At 38.4% G+C, this 12,935-nt stretch overlaps 1 long non-coding RNA gene across 1 annotated transcript; it reads left to right on the top strand.

Moving 5' to 3' along the window:
- Positions 1–4,420: 4,420 nt before the first annotated feature.
- LOC108517105 (uncharacterized) lies at positions 4,421–10,424 on the top strand. Its single transcript, XR_001882003.1, has 3 exons — positions 4,421–4,479; positions 6,149–6,310; positions 10,363–10,424. It is a non-coding gene; the product is annotated as an uncharacterized LOC108517105 (long non-coding RNA).
- Positions 10,425–12,935: the final 2,511 nt, after the last annotated feature.

Below are 12,935 nucleotides of genomic sequence, written 5' to 3'. Positions count from 1 at the left end.
TTTTAGTAGAATTCTTCACTCTTTGATAAACAACCATTTATAACTTGTGGGAAACTTTGGCACAAAGAAACAGGACCATATTTTGTTTAAACTATGACAACAGACAGAATTTCTTTGATATGGCATTCACTTATTCAACACTGTATAATTAATGACTATGCTGTTCTAGGTGTTGTGCATTTCAGTGGGTGGAAATGTGTAAACAAAATAGATATGGTCCCTCCCCACTGAAACTGGTAATCAAAAAACAAAAACACATAGCAACATTTCTAATAATGAATATCAATAGGTGTTATAAACAGTATGTAAGTCTAAAGAACAAGAAGATGGGACACAATTTAGATTGAGAAGCTAAAAAAGGTCTCCCTAAAGTTTAATGTGATACTTGAAGATTTGTCAAAGAAAGAGAATTTGTGTGATGGCGGCTGGTAAAAAAAAAAAAAAAAAAAAAAAAAAGCCTGTATATTGCAGGGGTGGGGGCGGGGTGCAAGATGGAGGGAGCTACAGATCTGCATCACAAGGAGTTAGGACAGAGCAGTGACAGATGATATGAAAGAGATGGGCTGGGGTCAGAACCACAACCCAAAGGCCTTACTAAGAGGTTTGAATTTTATTGTAAGGGTGATGTGATGTGATTTGAAATGATTAAGACTGACAATGTGATGTTTTCAAAAGATGACTCTAGCTACTTTCTGAAGAATGGAATAGAGGGAAGGAAGAGTAGATATAAGGAAACTCAGAAGACTAAAAGACTAAAATCCGAGCAAGATACTATGGTCCGTTTGATCAGAGACTTGGCAGTGAAGATAGAGAAAGGTAGATAGATTTGAAATATATTTTGGAAGCAAATCAACAGGACTTGATGAGGTAACAGATCTTAGAAAATTATTCTCAGGTTTCTTGCAATGGTAGGCAGTCTCTATGATACTCCCAATTATCTCCACCTCCAAACCTGTCCCTTTTTGTAACAGAGTTGGTCTGTGTGTTCAATAAAATATGGCAACTGTAACGGCACGTAATTTCCAAGACAAGGTTGTAAAAGACATTGTAGCTTCTGCCTTGTCCTTTCCTCTTGGATCTCTTGCTCTGGAGTAGCAGCCCCATGAAGAGGCCTGTGGTGGCAGATCCCTGAGGACTCCTGCCAACAGCCACCCAAAAGCTGAGGCCTCTTGCAGAAAGCCATATGAGTGGCCCAGCTGACAAGCAAATCTTCCAGCCCAGGTCAACCCTTCAGGTAACATTTGGACCATGATCTCATGAGAAACCCCAAACCAGAATTGCTGAACTAAGCTGCTTCTGAACTCCTTATCCACAGAAGCTGCAAGATAATAAATTGGTAATTTGAGCTACTGTTTTGCAGCAATTTGTTACATAATAATAGATAAGTAATGTTTTTACTTAAGGTCATTGGGAGTACTATTTACTAAGTGGCTAAAGACTAGGGAAGAAAGAGATTTATAGGGAAGGATCAAGAGTTAGGTTTATACATCTACAGCTGTATATCCCTTGAAACGCTCTAAGGTTGATGTCATGCAGAGAACAGAACACAAGAATATATATAATTCATAAATGTGATCTGAGATAATGATATAAATTTTGGAATTACAAGCTTATGGATAATATCAACCATAAAAACAGATATAATCACTGAGAAAGAGTATGATGTATTAATAAAAAAGATGACCTAGGACTCCCGAAACTCAGATGTCTGAATCTGAATTCAGATATCTAGGAATCCCAAAATTCAGATATATTGAACCTGTCTTATACCACTTTAGTCCACTTCTCTCTCCAAGTCTCTCTTCTTCCAGTCACTTTGAAGGTGACTAATTCCACATAGACTTCTACAACTTTTGAACAGTTGCAACCTGACAAGCCCTCTTATCAGCCCACATTGGAACTTCTGTGTGCTTCTTGGGACACTCTCAGGAGCCACTCAGCACTCATGCATGTATAATTTGAAAGTGAAGGGCAATTATTGCCCATGCAATCAACAATGGGCGATCAACTGGTGATGGATAAGTGCTTCTTCTGTTCTTCCACGGGCACATAGTTCTGAGATGCATTTCAAAGGGTCCTCAAAAGCTACTCCAGGATCCAGGACAAATTGCTCAAAATTGTGGCTGACTTATTTTTGTATTGTTTTTTTCTTTTTTCCTATTTCCCTTTCTCTTTCCTTCAATCCTGCTTCCTGGGATCACAGCATGAATAAGCTATTTGCCTGCAAGGTTTTATCTGCTTTCTTGGAAACTCAGTGATATGGTTAGGCTTTGTGTGCACCCCCCCAAAAAATCTTATCTTGAATTGTACTCCCCATAATCCCCACGTGTCAAGGGAGAGACCAAGTGGAGGTAATTGAATCATGGGGATGGTCTCTCCCATGCTGTTCTTGTGATCATGAGTGAGTTCTCACGAGATCTGATGGTTTTATAAGGAGCTCTTCTCCATTCGCTCAGCACTTCTTCCTGCCACATTGTGAAGAAGGTGCTGTGTTCCCCTTAGCCTTCCACCATGATTGTAAGTTTCCTGAGGCCTCCCCAGTCATGCTGAACTGTGAGTCAATTAAACCTCTTTCCTTTATGAATTACCCAGTCTTGGGCAGTTCTTTATAGCCATATGAAAATAGACTAATACACTCTTTCATATCTACACTCAGTAGATATGAACGAAGTCAAAGAGGTGGAGGAAAACCAGAAAATGAGTGCCATGAATGCTAAGAGAAAATGAGGGTCACCTATGTTGAATGATTCTTAGAGGACTAGTCAAATGAAGGAAGTTTCACAACACTTTACTTTTCGTCAAAGTTTCGTATCCTGTGAACCTCATAGCAGTTTTATAAGGTAGGCAAGACAAATGTTTCTCAAGGCGCAAGTAAGGTTAACATCCAGAGCAGTTAAGTATGTATCCAAGCTTATGCATTAAGGGTCCACATGTTCTGACTCCAGTTCATTTATTTCACAGAGCATTATGTATATCATGGCTGTCTGAAATCAACTTCAATGAGTACAGATGCAGTCCATCATTTATAAGAATTTCATTGTAGACACATGTTGACAATGTAGAAATAGTTTAAATTCTGGAAGTTCTTTGAGAAACCTTATACCAGAGAAAATAGATATTTTAAAAAGACTTAAGTCTGACTAGATAACCATAAAGTGTTGTATGAACTGCAACTATTTTACAGCCACGAAAACATTACTAAATAAAAATTATAGGAAAGCAAAACAGTTCAGTCAGATTGAAGACTGAGGCCATTTCAACCTGAGATATAAGACTCCATTATTCTAGAAAATTTCCGGGCCAGATAAATCAGTGGGATAACTTGAAATTTTAGATTGCAGTTTTTCACATAATTGTTGGGATTTAAGAGTGCCTGGTAAATGACACCCCTTTCCCTGACTGAATTCTGAATATCTGAAACAGGAGCCAGTCTGTTGGAGATAAAACTTTATGCAAGAGCTGGGTCAGGACATAGCTTAGATATCCAACCAGTGGGATTTTTACCATTCAGTGCCCCCACCATTCTGAATCAAGGCCTGTGAAAATATGCATCCACAATATCTAGTATTGCTGCATTGGACTGTTCAGATAAAAAGAAAAGAAGTTTCCAGGATATACAGTCTTGTAATATATCTGCCCTCTCAATTAAGTTATGTTGACTAATAGATGTCATACACTGATCAGACAGAGGAACGGACAAGAACGAGAAGTGAGTCAGAGGTGGGGCAAGCCAGGAGTATCACTGTTGCATGCTGTCACTCTTCAGACTAACCTAATGACAACTGCAGATCCCTAGAACCTAATCCTGCATTGAGAAGATTGGGTTAGAAAGAACCACGTGGCAAAATAGAAATAAGATGACATTAGAACTCTACATAGTCTTTAAAAGAAGTATCATTTTGGATGCATACAATTGCACACACAGGAACACACAAATGATGATCTGGGAGCCTCCTGGGAACCATATATTTCATCCCCTACCAAGTGGTTAATCACTAGGTTAAGTGACTTTGGCTTTGCTTCCTTCGTGTCATTAAACAGTGCCTAGACACAATACTAATATTTTTCAATACTGCAAAGCACATCAATTTGAAATAACCATGTTTGCAAAACTCTTCTTTTAGGTTACCAGTTCTTATATTCTGAAACAGACACTGATTTAATTTTCACTAAATCTTTATCAGAATAAGAACTTGTTTTAACAAAAATCCTTTCTTCTTAAAAGTTTTTTTTTTTTTTTTTAAAGAAGTTAAGCCTTTTACCTGATTGTAGAAACCACACAGTGTTCCTTGCAACACATGCAATATAAAATTATCAGTAAAAGGGGCTGGGGCAGACACATAGGAAATAGCAGAACAAATAAGACAAATAAAGAAAACCATGGAGGAAAAAAATCTACATTTTGCATTTCATCATTAACAGTAAAGCCTGTGGTGATGGAAGACTGAAGACAGCTTTATCCATGCAAAGAAACACAAAGTAAGCAAAATATTTCTTCTTTTGTAATTTACAATGTTGTTTCTTAAGCTTCGTGAGCAAAACTCCAAAGAATACATACTAATTATTAACATTTTTGAGGCTAACAAAATAGCCAAACCCTCAAAACTACTAATAACAACATTTAGAATACGCTTAATAGTTTTAAAATGTTTTCTTTCTCTGGCAACATTACAAGGCAACCTATGTAGACTATGAAGATTTTTTAAGGGACTGGAAGAAACACACGTACTTGGATGCCTAAATACAATTGAGAAGAAAATGTCAGTGTAAACCTCAAAACCAGTAAAAATTGAAATTATTGTTAAGAATTGGGTCCTGGGACTTATTCTTGCCTTTTGAATTTAGACACTTAAAACACAATCCTTGTATTTCAAGTTTGCCATAGTTCATTGATGAAAGAAAGGATTTCATAAGTCTGTGTTTATTCATCACATTGTGTTTAAACAAAAAACTAGCCACATGTATAAACATCAAAACAGTTGTTTTTTTGCCAGTGGTGGCTGATGTGTGCTGCTTTTACTATTCTTTTTTTATTTGTTAGAACTGTTTTTTTCTGATAACTGTTTTCTAGTAAGTATCTGCTAGAGAAAAGCTATGCTTGTTGGGGTTTTAGAATTGCTAAATAGTTTAATTAATAATTAGGAGTCAATGATGATAGGACAGGAGGTTTTACTTAAGCCATATTGAAAAATACTTTGTGCATAAACAGAGTAATTCTTTGAGTACTTTCTCTGACTGCTTGCAGTCAATTCCAGGGCAAGGTCCCACACAGAGTGTTTAGTCACTGGGTGCCAACTGATGGCCTGGTTCTGTTCTCTGTGACGGGCGTGTCCTGAAATGATGACATTATATATGTAATGAAGCTCTGCGTTGAGTGAGCTCATAATTCTGCTTTCTGAAGATTGACTTATTCTGCATTTTCTCTGTATTCATGTACAAAATTTCAAAATGAGCTCTAGTCCCAAGATATTTTAGAAATTATACTGGTTTTGAATCAATCAAACACTGTTAAACACCACCTCGTACCCTATATTTGGCTCAATTCTGAAGAAAATCTGAAAAGCTTGTTTTTTTTTTTTTTTTTTTTTTTTTTTTGAGACGGGTAGTCTCGCGGTCTGTCGCCCCAGGCTGGAGTGCAGTGCGCAACTCTGCTCACTGCAAGCTCCGCCTCCCGGTGGTTCCCGCCATTTCTCCCGCCTCAGCCTCCGAGTAGCTGGACTACAGGCTCGGCCCGCCACCGCACCCGGCTAGTTTTTTTTGTATTTTTAATAGAGATGGGGTTTCACCGTGTTAGCCAGGAGGGTCTCGATCTGCTGACCTCGTGATCCACCCGCCTCGGCCTCCCAAAGTGCTGGGATTACAGGCTTGAGCCACCGCGCCCGGCCCCTGAAAAGCTTTTTAAGCATAGTCTCTGACTTAAAAAGAAAATCTACAACCCAGTTTGGAAGAAGAAAAGTCACACAGAAATTAAGTAGGGAGAAATAGAATTGCTAAATTTCTGTGCATGTAATTGATATTACTAATAGCTTAAATTTATTGAATAGCTTTTATATATTGCACTTTGTACTAAGCACATTACATACATTATCTCATTTGATCTCATACAAACCCTCTGAGACAGATTTTTATTATTTGCCCCATTTTATAGGTGAGCAATGATACTGATGGAAACAAATCTGCCTGATGCCATTTAGCTAGTAAACACAAAGAGAAGTCCGGAACCTAGCCATCTTTGAGCTCTCTGCCCACACTCTCAGCTACTAGAGGATGGAGACTAGCAGGAGAAAAGCAGAAGGTTCTGGAGTCCCAGGTAAGCAGAACCTAAAGAGATTTCACATCCGGGATTTAAGGCTGAAACTCATTCTTCAGCTGTTGGGGTGAGACCAGGGCTAGGGAAATGTGAATTGAAGCACAGTTCTGCAGTTTGGGATTTTTTCTAAAAAATTAACTTTTAGATAGGCAATACTAAGTCTGTAAGAGGGATCAGTTGACCCCTGAATGCATGGACAGAAGGAAGACAAAGGCCAGGAGCAGGCAGGTGCTCACACACCAAGCTGTCTTCTCTGGATTCCAGGGCTGTGGTAGCAAACAGGCTGGTGCTGTGATAATTTGAACCTATTAGGTTCTGCATGAACCTAATCGGCTGAGCATTCACTCAATGAATGAAATAGAGGATGGTCCTAATCCTGCATGATAACCATTTAATATGATTTCTGTCTGTCTGTCTCTCAACTCAACAGTAGGTGTAAAATGTAGTCTGTATTTAAAAATGAAATAAATGTTTTTCATAGATGGTATGAGCTCCCTAATATAACAGAATATTTCTCAGGACAGAAGATGAGCTTTTCAGGGTCCTATAAAGCAAAGTGTCTTCATAAACTGCTCTAGAGGAAATTGTCCTGGGGAATCTTAAGTCTGTGGGCCAGTTTCCTCCTTCTATATTATCCCTGAACTGAGCACATCAGTGCTGTGTCTTATGTTGCATTAGAAGCCTTCCAACAGCCCAAGGACTAAACACTTTAAGTGTTGCAATCTCCTCTCTTATCTCTGAACATTTCTTTAGAAAACTATAACTGTCTTTGCAAATTAATATTTCCATCATTCTAAGGCCTTCATTTATATATAATGCAAAATTAGTAAGATCATTTGGACTAATGTACTTAATCCACTAATCCAAGTGATGCTTCTTTGAGCATGTTCAGGGTTTGAGAAGATATTTGTTCATTGCAAAGGATTATTCCTTACGTCCTGTGCTCACTTGTAGACTGATCTTCAGAGACACTGTGGCAAGTGGGGTCCATAGGTTAAGCCTACCTGAATGTTAACAATATCTGGTGAGAATTCCAAACTCAAAGGTGCTTACCTCTGGGTGTCACTGACAGCGGAAGCCCTTTCATGAGACACAGCTAGATTTACCATCACGTTCTGGAAAGCACTAGAGAAAGAGAGTCTGGGCCGGGGAGTCAAGGGGCATAAAGGCCACTCTCAGTCTACTGACTCAATATTTAACTGGGGACCAGTGGCTTAACTGTACTCAGATTCCTCAACCCTGAAGTCAAAGGAAAATAGTAATTAACATGTTTTAGTGCCTTTAGTGCATTCCACCTGATAGGTTAGTCTTTTCTGACCTAAAGAAATGAAGTGACTTGTCCAGGGTGAAGAGTTTCTTAATACCCAGGTAGGGAGGTGCTCTCATATTTCTGCCTTAAAGCACAGTGCTCTGCTTACTGTACTGTCACCATAGCTATGCTGCCAGCCCTGGCTGGAGGAAAAATTATGAAACCATTTAAATTTGCTTTTGCTGAGTATTCAACTCAGCCTTTTATGAAGTTATAGGCCAATGTTTCTTTTTAAGGCAAATGTTATAAATACATAAATAAGCTGCTTCAGGCTTGCAAGTAAGGTTTGTAAACTTGAATTTCATCCTTGTTTAGATGCTGACTCAGGCTGGAGTTTGTTCAAACTCCTGTTTTAGCTCAAAAGAAAAATGGCTCCCAAACATAGCCTCTCAACACTTGTGCTTCAAATCAGCCAGTAGGAACTGAGATTTCAATGGACCATTCATGTTTGAAGCAGAGAACAGTACCCCAAATACACTGACATTCATGTTAAGTTCTCAAAGACTACTTGTCCATTTGTTTGTCAGTCTCTTTGTAAATCCAGATTGTCTAAGAGAGATTTAAGTATCTAGCCATCTTTATATTTCCACCAATAGAAGTATTAATCTAACTTTAAACCAAGAACATTTTTCTTTACTGATACAGAATCTATCAGACATTATTTTCTATGCCTCGTTTGTCTACACTGACAATTTGTTAGGAAAGTTGACTCCTCCTCTTGGTAATCCCCGCAAGTGTGTCAGGCAACTCCTTGGCCACTTTTGTGTCTATGCTGCTGCCTTGCCCCTTACCTTATATTGTATAGAATCTAATCAGCAACACTCTTAACATCCTTAGTCTTTCAGTCTTTGAACCAATGTTTAGTCATCTCTTGAATCAATATTGGGCTCATAGGCACTTAGCCATTTATCCTGATCCTTTGGCTACACGCTTTAAGTGTTCTATTTTTTCTCTGCAGTCGATATGATTAGTTGCATCCACTCCCTACTTCTTCCTCCATAACAGAATCCTAATTGTCTCCAGGTATTCACTCCTATGTCACACAGGTAAGCATCTCCTTAGGAGCTATCACCTTGCCTCATCCTTGCCATTCCTGTTCAAAGAATGGATCTGATTGAGAAAATGTAAAGACTTCAATTTCTGTGACTGATTTAGGAATAGATATGGACATAAAGCACAAAAGAAGTGTGAACTAAAAAGAGCAACTACATTATAGGGCAATGGGTAGCTCAAAAATCAAGAATTAAATACCTGATTAACTACTAACAATATGCATAATACTCAATATCAGCATAATATTTCTCTGCAGAGGCTTTTGTTACTGATTTGAAAAGTCCTAATAACGGTCCTCTACATACCATTCTTAGCCTGTCAGTGAGTGAGCTTTTATGGGTATATTAGTCCTTTTTCACACTGCTATAAAGAACTACCTGAGACTGGCTAATTTATTTTAAAAAATAAAAAGAGGTTGAATTGACTCACAGTTCTGCAGGCTTAACAGGAAACATGGCTGGGAGGCCTCAGGAAACTTACAATCATGGCAGAAGACGAAGGGGAAGCCAGCACCTTCTTCACATGGTGGCAGGAGAGAAAGAGAATAAAGGGGGAAGTGCCACACACTTTTAAACAATCAGATCTCATGAGAATGAGCACAGCAAGGAGAAAATCTGCCCCTATGAGCCAATCACCTCCCACCAGGCCCCTTCTCCAATTCAACATGAAATTTGGGTGGAAATAGAAATCCAAACCATGTGGATAGGGAATTCAAAGGATTTTTATCTTTGAATAAGTTAATTTGCCCTAAACAGGTTTATATATCTTGTCTGTGTGGTCAAAAGGGTGAAAAACTGAACTATGTAATAATATGTGGTATGAGATAAGCAGAAGAAACTGCCCTAGAAATTCTGGTATAACCTTGAATGATTAGATCAGAATATTTCAAGATTGCTGTACTTTGAAGTTACTGGAATGTTTTGAGAATACTGAGTCCATGAAATTGAGAAAATTGTAAAAGTAATACAAAGTAGAGAGAGAGAGAGAGAGAGAGAGAGAGAGAGAGAGAGAGAGACCATAGGAAGAAGCCACTCCAAATAGGAATAGTGAGATTAGATGGCAAAATTATAAAAGTAGAGCAATAATATCTTTGTTTATTTTGTTTTGTTGCATGTTTGGGGGAATAATATTTAAATGTTAAATATTTACAAAACATAAAATAAAATGTCATTTAGTAATATGAATGTGTGCCCCTACCTATCCAAACCCATACAGCATATCCTTTATTCCTTTAGTTCTCCGTCCCTTCAGATTAGTTAGGCTTTGCTGTAGAACTTTTTAACTTCAGGAAAGGGATGTGACAATACAAGGCAGAGTGCTCTTTCTGCCTGTTTCTGGCCCTCAGTAAATAGAAAGGACTCATAGCATGGATAAAGTATTTTGGAAAAGATATCATGAGTCAGAGCAAATATTCCTCATCCCTTATGGGGCCTCAGACTAACAACAAACAAAATTTTCAGGTTGGAAGAAGAAATGAACATCAGAGATAAGCCATAAGAGAAAGTTTGGTGGTTGAAAAACATGACTGTAAAATCCTTTGACACTCCTTCCATTGAAAAGAAGGGGTCTGCATCCCCTTGACCTAAATCTATATGTACTTTTGACTCCTTCAACCAGTGACAGAAATAATTTTGTGTGACTTCTAAGGCTATGTCATAAAAAATGATGCAGCTCCCACCTTATTTTCTAGAACGCCAGCTCTTAGTGCCAGGAACTGCCAGGTAAGAATTCTCAGTACACTGAGGCCACCATGCTCTGAGGAAGTCAAGCCAGATGGAAAGACCACACAGCAGGAGAACTGGTCAGCAGTCATACTCTTGAACTCATCCCAACCCAGACTCCAAACATGTGAATGGTCAAGTTTTCAGATGATTCCAGTACAAAGCTATTGAGTCACCTGCAGCCACTGAGTGTCCCCAGCCAAGACACCAGTCACCATCAAGCAGAGCTAGCCTGCCTGCTATTCCTGTCCAAATTCTGGACCCACTAAATTCTATGAAATTAATAAATTGTTGTTGAAGTTACTAAATTTTAAACTTAATTTGTTATGCAGTGATAGGAATCGTTCCTGTCTGTGAGCAAGTCCTCATGGATAATAAACTCAGATAATAAACTCATGTGTGGAATCTGGGAGAAAAAGAGACTGGTATCCTTCTCCATAGTAAAGCCCCAGAAAGATAAAAGTCTCTAGAAGAAAACACTGTACAGGCATAGCTCATTTTATTGGGCTTTGTTTATTGCATCTCACAAATGTTACGGTTTTTACAAACTGAAAGTTTGTGGCAACCCCGTGTTTATTGAGCAAGTCGACCAGCACTATTTTTCCAACAGTATATGCGCCCTTTGTGTCTCTGTCTCACATCTTGATAATTCTCACAATATTTTAAACTTGCTGATTATGATTATATCTGTTATGGTGATTTGTGATCAGTGACCTTTGATGGTATAATAGTAAATATTTGGGGGCACCACAAACAGTACCTATATAACATGGCCAACTTAATCAATAAATGTTGTGTGTATTCTGACTGCTCCACTAACTAGCTGTTTCTAGTCTCTCTCCCTCTCTGAGATTGTTCCCAGAGATACAATTATATTGAAATTAAGCTAATTAATAACCTTACAATGGCTTCTAATTGTTCAAATGAAAGGAAGAGTCACACATCTCTCACTTTAAATCAAAAATAGAAATGATTCAGCTTAGTGAGGAAGGCATGTCAAAAGCTAAGACAGAAGGAAAGCTAGGCTTCTTGTGTGAAACAGCTGAGTTGTGAGCACAAAGGAAAAGTTCTTGAAGGAAATTAAAAGTGCTACTGCAGTGAACACATAAATGGTAAGATAGCAAAACAGCCTTCTTGCTAATATGGAGACCGTTTTGGTGATCTGAATAGAAAATCAAAGCAACCACAACATGCCCTTGAGCCAAAGCCTAATCCAGAGCAAGGCTCTAACTCTATTCAATTCTATGAAGGCAGAGAGAGGTGAGGAAGCTGCAGAAGAAATGTTTAAAGCTGGCAGAGGTCTAACTCTACTCAATTCTATGAAGGCAGAGAGAGGTGAGGAAGCTGCAGAAGAAATGTTTAAAGCTGGCAGAGGTTGATTCATGAGGTTTAAAAAAGCTCTATCCATAACGGAAACGTGCAAGGTAAGCAAAAGTGCTGATGTAGAAACTACAAGTTATCCTGAAAATCTGGCCAAGATAGGTGATGAAGGTGGATACACTAAACAAGAGATTTTTAATGTGGACAAACAAAACTGACTTCTTATTTTTTTAATTTTACTTTAAGTTCTGGGATACACGTGCAGAACCTGCAGCTTTGTTACATAGGTATACATGTGCCATGGTGGTTTGCTGCACCTATCAATACATCACCTTGGTTTTAAGCCCCGCATGCATTAGGTATGTGTCCTAATGCTATCCCTCTTCTTGCCCCCAACCCCGACAGGCCTCGGTGTGTGATATTCCCCTCCCTGTGTTCATGTGTTCTCATTATTCAACTCCCACTTATGAGTGAGAACATGCGATGTCTGGTTTTCTGTTCCTGTGTTACTTTGCTGAGAATGATGGTTTCCAGCTTCATCTATGTCCCTGCAAAGGACATGAACTCATTCTTTTTATGGCTGCATAGTATTCCATGCTGTATATGTGCCACATTTTCTTTATCTAGTCTATCATTTATGGGCATTTGGGTTGGTTCCAGGTCTTTGCTATTGTAAATAGTGCTGCAATAAGCATATGTGTGCATGTGTCTTTATAATAGAATGATTTGTAATCCTTTGGGTATATACCCAGTAATGGGATTGCCAGGTCAAATGGTATTTCTGGTTCTAGATCCTTGAGGAATCACCACAGTGTCTTTCACAATGGTTTAACTAATTTATACTCCTACCAACATTGTAAAAGTGTCATATTTCTCCACATCCTCTCTAGCATCTGCTGTTTCCTGGCTTTTTAATGATCGCCATTCTGACTGGCATGAGATGGTATTTCATTGTGGTTTTGATTTGCATTTTTCTAATAACCAATGATGATGAGCTTTTTTTCATATGTTTGTAGGCCGCATAAATGTTTTCTTCTTAGGAGGGTCTATTCATATACTTTGTCCCCTTTTTGATAGGGTTGTTTGTTTGTTTTTTCCAAATTTGTTTAAGTTCCTTGTAGATTTTGGATATTAGACCTTTGTTGAATGGATAGATTGCAAAAATTTTCTCCCATTCTGTGAGTTGCCTGTTCACTCTGATGGTATTTTTTTTTTTTTTTTT

Source organism: Rhinopithecus bieti, unplaced genomic scaffold (assembly GCF_001698545.2).
Source record: "Rhinopithecus bieti isolate Rb0 unplaced genomic scaffold, ASM169854v2 scaffold_39317, whole genome shotgun sequence".
NCBI lineage: Eukaryota > Metazoa > Chordata > Mammalia > Primates > Cercopithecidae > Rhinopithecus > Rhinopithecus bieti.
The sequence above is the reverse complement of the archived record's forward strand: the minus strand, read 5'-3'. Positions and strand labels throughout refer to the sequence as shown.